Source organism: Lactuca virosa, chromosome 2, assembly GCF_052849685.1.
Source record: "Lactuca virosa cultivar CGN04683 chromosome 2, Lactuca_virosa_CGN04683_v6, whole genome shotgun sequence".
NCBI classification, from domain to species: Eukaryota; Viridiplantae; Streptophyta; class Magnoliopsida; order Asterales; family Asteraceae; genus Lactuca; species Lactuca virosa.
In genome coordinates this window covers 306,406,025-306,419,024 of record NC_136427.1, presented here as the reverse complement: position 1 = coordinate 306,419,024, position 13,000 = coordinate 306,406,025, and the positions used below count along the sequence as shown (strand labels likewise).

The 13,000-nt window shown below is 36.5% G+C and overlaps 1 long non-coding RNA gene across 1 annotated transcript; it reads left to right on the top strand.

The window, feature by feature from the left end:
- The first annotated feature begins 774 nt into the window (after nucleotides 1–774).
- LOC145157174 (uncharacterized) lies at nucleotides 775–2,533 on the top strand. The gene is made up of 3 exons (XR_013737138.1): nucleotides 775–806; nucleotides 1,078–1,125; nucleotides 2,508–2,533. It is a non-coding gene; the product is annotated as an uncharacterized LOC145157174 (long non-coding RNA).
- The last annotated feature ends 10,467 nt before the right edge of the window (nucleotides 2,534–13,000 follow it).

Genomic DNA, 13,000 nt, shown 5'->3' with positions numbered 1-13,000 from the left:
CTAGTCAGCAACTTATCTAGAAGCACTCTCCAAAGAACACATTGAGCTTTATAGGAACCATTTTGTACCATCTAGTTTGCATGTTGTATTCCTACAAAATAATAGTCGATGTGCTTTCTAATATTACTCACAGCAAAGATACCATCCACGCCAATGCCCCATTCCCACCTATTCGGACGATTCTAAAGATGCACTTGATCAAGTAACTTCGTGAGCTTCGCCAACTGAGAAGTCGTACCCCCTTCATCACAAAAAGAATGAGCACAACTCCAAACCTACCCACCGTCAAACTACTTATCAGACACCCAACACTCCTTGTTCAATCCTAAAGCATATAGCCTCGTAGCTCCTCCATTTCCAATATGCTTTTGCAACAAAGAATGTGGAATAACATGGAGGTCATTCATTCTATCAAACAGACAAACCATAGTAACCCATGCACCTACCTTTCAGTTTAGAAGAGATCGAACCCAAACCACCATGTAAACCTTGAATATATGAATTACCCTCACCCAAAGCGCATCACCTTCATTATAAAAACACCACCTTCACTTTATCAAAACCACAACATTAAATCCCTTTAAACTACTAATGCCCAACTCTCCTTTATCTTTAGCATTCAACACCAAGTCTCATTTATCCCAAGAAATCTTTCTATCTAAACCACTCCCACCCCAAAAGAAACAAGACCTCAACGACTCTAAAGCAACCAACATTGCATCAGATATATATACAAAGGCATATAAAAAACCTAACCGGTTAAGAACTGATTTGATTAGAGTCAACCTACCACCCATTGAAAGAAGGTTAGCTTTCCAATTTGATAATCGTTTCTTGAAATTCTGAATCATATAGATTAAGTTATAATAGCTAAAATTATTTCATCATTAGAACTTGTGAGTTTGCTACATGCCTTCCTTTCTATTAAAGGAGGCTTGTGAGCCATTAAATGACTAGTTGTTGCAATTGTTGCTTAGATATTGTCTTGAAAGATTAATTTGCACCCTTGTATTCATCCCATTATAGCTAGCACTCGCTAATCAGTGTTCGAATCTATCCATGCATATATCATTATAGGGAGCTATTTTGCTCCCCATGATCATGGATTTCGGAGTGCACCTCGAGGTATGAATTGTTTAAACCCTTTGTTGTTGTAAACCTTGATTAAAGTTAATTCTACATGGTGATCTAGCAAGTGGGTCTCATGACGAATCCGAAGAGTGGTATCATAACCATCTATGGCCAAACAGTTATGATGAATATTTTATATTTTTACACAATGCTTATCAATTTATTTGAATTCATGTTTGTATGTTCCTACACCTTTAATTTAACAAAAAAATATATAGTATTAAGGATTAATAAGACCACTACTTTAAGATGTCGATCCATGACTAATCATGTTTACGGCTTAATAATTAATTTGGGAATTAAATAGAGTAGGTGATCCGTCGTGTGGAAAGACTATGCACATGGCATGGCAAAAAAATATTATGTTTGAAGTTTTTATGATACTCCAACTAACATCTCCAGTATTATTCTTCACCATAAATCCATGAATATGTTTTCCTAAGGGTTGTCATTGACCCCTTTTTTATCAACCATCAAAAGGGTTTTAGCACATAATTTTTTTTATTCTAATTTCCCATATGGAATGAGATAAATAACATTAAGTTAAAAAGTGTTTATGACGTCATCGATCCCTTTCTTCTCTAATATAGAACCACCATTTACAAATCTTTCTCGCATTCAAACCCCTTATATTTGAACTTGAAACTTTCTTTATGGAATGTCCAAGTGTTTTCTGGCGGCAGCGGAGTCAGAAATTTTAATACGGGGATACAAACATTTTCAAGATTCAAGATAGTAATGTAAAGAGTTTTTTGATATTTAAAGTCGTAAAACGAAAGAAAATTAATTTAAGTAAAAGTTACAATTGAATCATCCTAGTCGTCATGTCTTGAAATCAATCAATGATATTGTCATTATGATGACTTGTAGAAACAAATCATTCTCAACGAAAAGTGACCAAACAATCGTTTAAAACTTGATCATCTCAACGAAAAGTGACCAAACAATCGTTTAAAACTTGATCATCCATGGGATTCTACAACTTATTATCTCTACACTTGTTGTAGCAATCACAAAAGATATATTTTATGTAGTTTTCTTATCTCATTCATTAAAACATATACTATCTTTTTATCTAGGGATTCAAATAATATATATATATATATATATATATATATATATATATATATATATATATATATATATATATATATATATATAAAAGACATTTTTTGGGAGTTCTATAATACCCCACCATCCTATGTTGCTCCGCCATGTTTTCTGATGAACCACCAAAATGATGGTTATGATAAGTTTTTTTAAAGCCATCATTTCCACATTTGGAATCATTATTTTTGTGGGGTGCTTGTTTTTGTCATCATCCGTATAATATTTATCTAAATGGTATTTAAATGTTAGTAGGATGGTGTTTACAGGTTAGGCAACGTGCATGCCCAATCCATATCCATCAATCAACCCACTTCACCAAGTTCTCGGTTAGTAAAATTATAGAAAAGGTGGGCCATGAATTGGATTTATTTATATATTAATGGAATTAAATTATGATTGATTTTTAACAAGTCGAAAATAACAAAATAAAAAGTATATTTGAAAATAAAATATATTAGGACATGATTAGCAAAACTAACTAGAAACTGTAAGCTTAGAAAGTGTGAAATTTGTTATAAAATAACGATGCAGAACAGTTGAAACCCAAAAGGGAAAATAACATTATGAACGACTATACTTACTGAAAGGTTACACGACATAAGAGGAGAGAAAAAGATATAGTAATAAATGATTTTATATAGAACCTTACAAAATAGTCCTAGTGACTATTGTGGACGAAATCGGTGATCAAAATCGTTGTTAATGAATATTCTTTCACTAAATGTTCGTGGAATCGGGGAGGATGTTAAAGTCAGGTGGGTAAAGAATCTCAAAACTCAACACAGAATCAATTTCCTTGGGCTTCAAGAAACTCGACTCACTGACTTCTCCAAGATCAATGCTCGTGATTGTTGGGACTCTCAAGACTTGGACTTTGATGGTGTAGATTCTACTGGAAGATCAGGGGGACTGATTTCAATATGGGATACATCGTTGTTTCAGAAAACTGAGGTAATTAAAAGTAGACATTACTTCATCATTATTGGTGTTTGGTCCGGGATACCTGGAAAAACAATTTTTGCAGACATATATGGTCCGCAATCGCCAACTGATAAGAAAGTCATGTGGGATGAGTTATCTCAAATCAAACTAGCCCACTCAGGGAATTGGCTACTCTTTGGAGACTTCAATGTAGTGAGACGAAGAGCATAAAGATTCAATTCACAGTTCTGCCCTGCTAGTGCGGCTGCGTTTAATTACTTTATCCATGAATCAGGGCTTCACGATTTTAATATGGGAGGGGAGCGGTTTACATACATGAGCAGGGTAGATGCAAAACTTAGCAAGCTCGACAGATTTTTGGCTTGCTCGAATTTTCTTACTTTCTTCCCATCTCTCACGGCCACTGCACACCCTAGACACCTATCCGATCATTGTCCAATCACTCTCTCCTCAACTTTCAAAATCTTTGGACCCCCCTCCTTCAAGTTCTACAACTCGTGGTTACTGTTAGATGGTCTGGATCAGCTAGTACCTAAAACTTGGAGTGAATTCAATGGCTATGGAAATGCAGACTCATACCTTGCGGCGAAACTACGACACCTCAAAGAAGAAATTAGGAAGTGGAGGAATATTGAAAACTGTTGTAAAATACGACGGATACGAATTGACTTAAATAATATTAGCTCAATGCGGAATGGGATCAAAAATTATCAAAGCGTAATAATCACAACTTAATACGAATAAAATAAATAGAATAGAGACACAGGAATTTACGTGGAAACCCAAATCGGGAAAAAACCACGGGCGGAGGAAGCCGAGAAACAATTCACTATAATTTGCAGTGTTTACAGGGATTATGAAAGAGATTACAAATAGAGTGGGAGAGCTAAAATACACGGTGATGTATAAGTATATATATTTAATGCTTTTCTATATATACTTTGATTTTGGTTCGTGTGTTTATGATGAAAATGGCTTAGGCTATTTATAGCCAAAGGGAATGTAATATGAAAGGAAAGAAAAAAAATGTCCAAAATTGTAGGCGGAAAAGATTTGTAGGCGCCTACCATCCATTCTTCATTCCAAAATTAACATATATATATTATAATATTAACCACCGTCCATTCTCATTTCCAAATTCACACTTATATTACTATTCATAGTCAAACTATGAATAGTAAATGATAAGTTACGGAAATAACCCCTGAACTATTTGCCACTTGCTAATTTTGGAGGTAACTTTTCCACAATCTCCACCTTGACATCAAAATTAAGCAAGTCATGCTTTACGATTAGTCAAAACCTATAGCTCATCAAACTCTAAAACTTCCATAAGAACCTGCAATTTTATATAGAGAAAAAAATTGTTTCCGAAAAATAAATAATACTTCCTCCACCTACGAGCCTTCAGGCTCAACTGCGATCAGAAACACCCACCATGTCCAAACATAATTTGAACTTGGCTATAGGAAGACTTTTGGTGAACATATCAGCGGGATTATAATCTGTATGAATCTTGTCCACAACACAATCACATTTTTCAATGATATCCCACACAAAATGATAACGAATATCAATATGCTTAGTTCGGTCATGAAACATTTGATCTTTACTCAAGAAGATAGCACTCTGGTTGTCATAGAAAACTGTGGTCACCTTTATTCTATCATCGAGTTCTCCAAATAACCCCTTCAAACAGATATCTTCCTTAACTGCTTCTGTAATCGCCATGTACTCTGCCTCGGTAGAAGACAGGGCAACTGTAGACTGTAACTGGGCTTTCCAACTAACAGCACAACCATAATCTGAATCAACATATCCGAACACCCCAGTGTTAGATTTACCAAAACATAAACACATAGAAGACGTACCGCGTAAATAACGAAAAATCCATTGTACTGCTTTCCAGTGTTCTTTCCCCGGGTTCGCCATGTATCTACTAACCATGCTAACAGCATAAGCCAAATCAGGGCGCGTGCAGATCATAGCGTACATCAAAGATCCAACAACACTAGAGTATGGAACACGTGCCATGTAAGCCATATCAGTCTCATTAGTAGGACTCAAAGCGGATGATAGCTTGAAATGAGCTGCAAAAGGTGTGTTGACAGACTTTGCTTCGTGCATACTGAAGCGTCTTAGGACTTTCTCAATATAACTTTTCTGAGAAAGATGCAAGATCCTAGACTTCCTGTCACGAATAATTTCCATACCTAAAATCTTTTTGGCAGCTCCTAAGTCCTTCATTTCAAATTCAGCTTTCAACTGGTCTTTTAACTTCTGAATCTCCTTCATATCTTTCGCTGCAATCAACATGTCATCCACGTACAAGAGTAAGTAGATCTTTGAACCATTGTCACCTTTCTTAAAATAAACGCAGCTATCATAGGTGCACCTGCTGAATTTGTGACTGGTCATGAAAGAATCGAACCTCTTGTACCATTGTCTAGGAGACTGCTTGAGGCCATAAAGAGATTTGTTCAACTTGCATACGTAGTTCTCCTTTCCAGGAACTACAAAACCTTCAGGTTGTTGCATAAAAATCTCTTCCTCAAGCTCACCATTTAGGAAAGCTGTAGTGACATCAAGTTGTTCTAACTCAAAATCGTTAGAAGCAACCAACCCCAACAACACACGAATGGAAGTATGTTTGACAACTGGGGAATAAATGTCAGTGTAATCAATACCAGGAATCTGACTGTAGCCTTTAGCTACTAACCGAGCTTTGTATCTTGGTTTATCATTTGGGTTGACGGGTTCCTTGAGCTTGTAGACCCATTTGCATTTAACTGGTCTCTTCCCTTTCGGAATAGGAACTAAATTCCAAGTACTGTTTCGCTGCAAAGATTCCATCTCATTTTGCATAGCGAGCATCCAATCATTTGAGTCTTCAGATTCGATAGCCTCGTCATAATTCGTAGGCTCCGTTGCGGACTCAATATTATCAGCAACAATAAAAGCATAGGCAACCAAATCAGATTCAGCATACCTCTTCGGAGGAATAATCTGTCTTCTCGGTCTATCTCTTGCAATGCTTGGAGTAGTAGCTTGTGGTTGTGAAGGTGTTGAATCTTCACCAATAACATACTCATCCGACGAAGAAGAATCTTGATGCTGATTTGTACTCTGATTAGTGGTAGGTGAAGTAGGAAGCTCCACCTCCATTTGAGCATTCTCTTTATTTGCTTCGGATGATACATCTGATGCATCTGTTCTTTTAGAAGAGTCAGCAACTGGTTGAATTATAGCAGACTCATCAAAAGTAACATCTCTTGAGATGATAATTTTCTTCAAATCAAAGCTCCATAACTTGTAACCCTTTACACCTTGATTGTACCCAAGAAAAATGCATTTGATTGCTCTTGGTTCTAGCTTCCCATTGTCAACTCGTGCATACGCTGGACATCCGAATGGTTTTAAATCTGAATAATTTGCAGGTTTACCGGACCATAACTCAAACGGAGTTTTCTTCTCGATTGCTCGTGACGGTGATCGGTTGATAACATAGCAAGCAGTCGAAGCAGCCTCCGCCCAAAAAGACTTTGGCAATTTGGAATTAGAAAGCATACACCGGACCTTCTCCACAATGGTGCGATTCATCCTTTCAGCTACACCATTTTGTTGAGGTGAATGGACTACTGTGCGATGTCGAGTAATGCCTTCCTTTTGACAATAGACATTAAACTCTTCTGAGCAAAACTCAAGTCCATTATCCGTACGAAGATACTTTACCACCAGACCTGATTGCTTTTCAACCTGAACTTTCCAATTTCTGAAGGTAGAGAAAACGTCTCCTTTATTTTTTAAGAAGAAAGACCACACCTTCCTGGAGAAATCATCAATAATAGTGAGCATATAAATAGCTCCACCTTTTGAAGGAACTCGAGCCGGTCCCCACAAATCCGAGTGAACATAATGAAGTGGTCCTTTCGTTGTATGGATACCACTCGCAAACCTCACTCGTTTTGCCTTGCCATATACACAGTCTTCACAGAAATCCAAATCAACAATCTTTTGTTGACCAAGTAAACCTCTTCGACTCAATTCTGACATGCCTTGAAAACTCATATGGCCGAGTCGAAGGTGCCAAAGACGGGACTGATCTGGATCAGAAAAAAACTTTGACACAACAGCAGCATCACTCGAAATTGTTTGCCCGTCAAGAAAGTAAAGATCTGAGGTTTTTCGTTCGGCTCTCAGTTTGTCGGAACCGTCTTTGAATACCCTGAGAACTCCACCTTTACCAGCAAACTCGTATCCCTTTTTGTCAAAGGAACTGAGAGATAACAAGTTTCTTCTGAGGTCAGGAACATATCTAACATCCCCCATGGTTCGAATAACTCCGTCAAACATACGGATCCTGACTGAACCATGTCCAAGAACTGGACATGTAGTATTGTTACCCATCAACACATAGCCCTGGTTAACCTTTTCAAATGTGTAAAACCAACTTTTGTTGTGACACATATGAAAAGTACAACCAGAGTCGAGTATCCAATCACCAGTGGAATCCAGTTTATCTGAATAAACTGTCAAAAGTTCTCCAATACCTTCGACCTCAGCTAGATCGGCTTCACCCAAAGTGCTAGCTTGTTTACCATTTGCTGCCGTCTTCTCTTTTTCTTTGTTCTTCAACTTGAAGCATTCTTCAAGCACATGTCCCTTCTTGTGACAATAGTTGCAAAACTTTCGTTTGCCTTTTGACTTGGATCTGGTTCTGTTGGAAGATTGAGAAGTTATATTTCTCTATGTTGTTCTTCCTCTGGCATTCAAACCTTCGGCTTTAGCATCACTTGAACCACCACCAGTAATATGCTTCATCTTCTCTTTTGAATCCAAAGCTGTATAGACTTCATCTAAAACTAGAGTGTCACGGCTATAGATAATAGTATCACGAAAATGGCTATAGGATTCTGGCAACGACGATAGTAAGAATAGAGCCAAGTCTTCATCTTCATACTGAACATCCATATTCTCTAAGTTATTTACTAACTCTTTAAATGTGGATATATGTTCAGCTAAAGAGCCTCCTTCAATCATCTTGAGATTGAACAACCGTTGCTTCAAATGCAACTTGTTTGGTAAGCTCTTGGTCATCAACAGTTGCTCCAACTTTAGCCATAAAGAAGCCGCTGACGTTTCTTTTAGAACATCTTGCAAAACATCGTTTGACAAGTGCAAACGAATCTGGGATAAAGCCTTCAGATCTTTCATCTCCTTTTCTTCTTCGGTCCATGTATCGGGCATCTTATTGAAACCCAATAGCGCCTTGTGTAAATCCATCTGAATGAGAATGTCTCTCATCTTTACTTGCCACAACGGAAATCGGGTGTTACGATCCAATAGTGGAATATCGTATTTTACCGAAGACATGATTAATTACTTGATAAAATGATCCCAACGAGCTAATATCACAACCCGGATGCTCTGATACCAATTGTTGTAAAATACGACGGATACGAATTGACTTAAATAATATTAGCTCAATGCGGAATGGGATCAAAAATTATCAAAGCGTAATAATCACAACGTAATACGAATAAAATAAATAGAATAGAGACACAGGAATTTACGTGGAAACCCAAATCGGGAAAAAACCACGGGCGGAGGAAGCCGAGAAACAATTCACTATAATTTGCAGTGTTTACAGGGATTATGAAAGAGATTACAAATAGAGTGGGAGAGCTAAAATACACGGTGATGTATAAGTATATATATTTAATGCTTTTCTATATATACTTTGATTTTGGTTCGTGTGTTTATGATGAAAATGGCTTAGGCTATTTATAGCCAAAGGGAATGTAATATGAAAGGAAAGAAAAAAAAATGTCCAAAATTGTAGGCGGAAAAGATTTGTAGGCGCCTACCATCCATTCTTCATTCCAAAATTAACATATATATATTATAATATTAACCACCGTCCATTCTCATTTCCAAATTCACACTTATATTACTATTCATAGTCAAACTATGAATAGTAAATGATAAGTTATGGAAATAACCCCTGAACTATTTGCCACTTGCTAATTTTGGAGGTAACTTTTCCACAAAAACAAAAAAGAAACTCAAGAACTCACGAATCTTAAGGAATCCATTATCCATCTAGAAAACGAGGCTAATTATCGCTATCTTACTGTGATGGAACTACAAACCAGAAGTAGGGGGATTAACAGAATACTGGAGCTTGAGAAGATAGCTGTGATGAACCTCAAACAAAAAGCACGAGTAAAGTGGATGATTGATGGGGATGAGAATACCAAGTTCTTCCATGGATACATAAACTCAAACAAAAGAAAGAACTTGATTTCGGGACTTATGGTAAATGGTAGATGGGTAACAGAGGTGGCTGATATAAAATCTGAGGCATACCGATTCTTCCAAAAAAAGTTTAAAGAAACTTGGGTGTCAAGGCCTAAATTGATAAACCCTCTATTCAAATCCATCTCAATGATGGATGCCATCAGACTGGAGGCGCCTATATCAATTGACGAAGTTAAAACTGCCGTTTGGGCTTGCGATGAGGATAAGGCACCGGGCCCGGATGGCTTCACATTTAAGTTCATCAAACATTATTGGCTGACATTATCTTCAGACATAATGAAATTCATGAGACACTTTGAAGATACAAGCACACTCGCCCGCGACTGCAATTCTTCTTGTATCTCGCTTGCCCCAAAAGTGAAAGACCACATTAACCTCAGTGACTATAGGCCCATCAGTTTGATTGGATGTATGTATAAAATTATTTCAAAGGTGCTTGCGACAAGAATCAAGATGGTAATTGGCAACATTATTGATGAAACTCAGTCTGCTTATGTTGAAGGTCGAAACATCTTAGATGGGCCACTTGTCATAAATGAGATGTGTGGTTGGGCGAAAAGCATAAAAAAAAGTTACTCCTCTTCAAAGTAGACTTTGATAAAGCCTTTGATTCTATGAACTGGGAATATTTGGACTCAATTCTTGCATAGATGGGTTTTGGAAACAAGTGGAGATCATGGATTAAAGGATGTTTGTCATCATCGCGTGCTTCGGTCCTAATCAACGGTGCCCCCACAAAAGAGTTTTGCATCTCCAAAGGTGTAAGACAAGGAGACCCACTCTCACCCTTCTTATTTATAATTGCAATGGAAGGTTTAAATGTGGCATTGAAGACGGATAGCAATAAAGGCATTTTTTAAGGTGTACAACTCCCAAATAATGGTCCGATAATTTCTCACTTGTTCTACGCGGATGATGTGTTGTTTGTGGGCGAATGGTGTAAATCAAACTTAAAAAACCTCGCCCATATTTTGAAATGCTTCCATGTTTCGTCGGGCCTAAAAGTTAATTTTCACAAATCAATGGTGTGTGGTGTTGGCGCCTCAAAATCAGAAACCACTCGATGGGCTCGGTTGCTCGGTTGTGAAGCGGGTTCTCTACCGTTTGCCTACTTGGGCGTTCCTGTGGGGGCAAACATGAATCTAATCAAGAACTGGAAACCTATCATCAACAAGTTCCATGCAAAACTCTCTCAATGGAAATCAAAGACACTTTCGTTTGGAGGTCGTCTCACCTTAATAAAGTCGGTGTTGGGCAACTTACCTACGTATTACCTGTCATTATTCAAAGCCCCCAGTGGGGTTATTGACACTCTGGAAAAATTAGATAGGAAATTCTTTTGGGGTGGCAGTAATGAGGCAAAAAAGATTCATTGGGTTACATGGGAGAAAATTATAGCATCAAAACAAGATGGTGGTCTTGGCATGGGATCTATCAAAGCCTTGAACATTGCTCTCCTTGTTAAATGGTGGTGGAGACTCAAGACAGAGGAATCATCAATTTGGGCCAAGGTTATTTCTGGAATACACAATTTAAGCAATAAACCTATTGACTATCTCTCCAAGAACTCAGTAACAGGTGTGTGGAAAAACGTGGCAACAACAAAAAAGGATATTGAGGATATGGGTTTTGGATTCTACAACATCTTCAATCTAATTGTAAAATTTGGAGACAGGATTCAATTTTGGCATGATTTTTGGTCGGATGCGGGCAAATTGAAGACAATTTTTCCGGATCTGTACAATCTTGAATCACAAAAAAGATGCTTAGTAGGTGAAAGAATACATCATGATGGTGTCACGTGGGACTGGAAGTCTTTCCCTACAGGATATGGTCTATCGGAGGAGGTGACAAGGCTAACCAATGTGATTGCAAACACGCATATCGGTGAAGGATCAGACCAAGTTATATGTCCATTAGCTGCTGATGGAAGATACAAAGTCTGCTTACTAAGGAGAAAGATCGACATAAATCCTATACCTAATCTTTTGCAACTAAAGGTTATCTGGAGTAAACTAATCCCTATCAAAGTCACAACGTTCATATGGAGGGCTGCCCAAGGTCGAATACCTTCCGCTTTGGCTTTGGCGAGCAGAGATATCAATATCGATTCTTCATACTGTGGATCATGTATAAATGGTTTAGAATGTGTCAGTCACATACTTATTCGATGCCCTTTTGCCACGATGGTGAGGTCCAAAATCTTTAGATGGTGTAATATTCAAGATTTTGATGCACAACATGTGGAAGATATCACTGAGTTTGCTGCTACGTGGGGCAGATGTCCAAAGAAACGAAAGAGATTTCTTGCTATTTGTTACGGGCTACTCTGGATTCTATGGAAAATCAGGAACGAGAGACTCTTTCAGGCGAGGTCGTGCACCATTACAAGGGCAGTGGAAAACATTAAATCAATGGTGTATGTTTGGATTAAAAGTAGAGGTAACAATAGTATCTGTAACCTGGATGAATGGAATATTTCTCCATTCTCCTCTATATAATTGTCTTCATGCACTGTGGTTCTGGCCCCCGCTTTTTAGCTTCTTGCTTTTCGGGGGTTTCAGTTTTATATAAATTTGCCGTTTCCAAAAAAAGATAATCTAAACCCCTTATAAGTAGAAAACTTTCCTAATATATGACTAACTTGAAAATCAAACAAAGAGCATTTTCAACCTATTAAACACTAATAGTGAGACTCATGTATTACATGAGTTAATTTTAAAAAGAAAGTTAATATAAAGGTCAAAATATTTGAGAACTTTGAATTTATAAGAAAATAAGAAAAATAATGAATTATTATAATTGAAATGTTTATTATCTTTTAAATTTAAACAAATAATTTAAATAAATAAGCAAAAGAGACTGATGAGCTTTAATTTGAAATTTTTGAAATTAAAAAGTACGTAAGTTCGTTAATGAAATTGATATCAATTTATTACTACATTTATTGCAATTATTACATTAAAATATTATGTGGAGTTTAATAAAATATAAAAACTCATAAAATGATATGTGGAAAAAATTAATTCAAAACAACCAAAAAATGACATTTGACAAACTGAATGAAATTGTGACATGTGGCAAAAAAAACCTCATTTATTATAGTAGAAAACAATCTTGCATTTTTCATTTACTTTCAAGTTTGGTTTTGGTCCTTTTAAATAAAAGCTTTATTGATTCAATAACATGAAAGATTTAGGTTGTGTTTTATAGCATAAGTTAGTTTATATGTTAATTTATTTTCAGTTTATTACAATGAGTGTTCATGATGAAGAAAACTATAAGCTAATTTTTAATAAATCTATTATAAATTATTGATAATTTTCTTAGCTTTTTCACAAAACTTTCTTATAACCCTTATATGCTCAAAATTTTCTACAACTTTTGTTTACAATTTTTTTGTTAAATGTTTTATAGAACTTATTTTTTAACAATTTTCTACAGCTTTTTTATAGGTCGTTTTATTTTATTTTTTTTCCAACAATTTCATCAATTT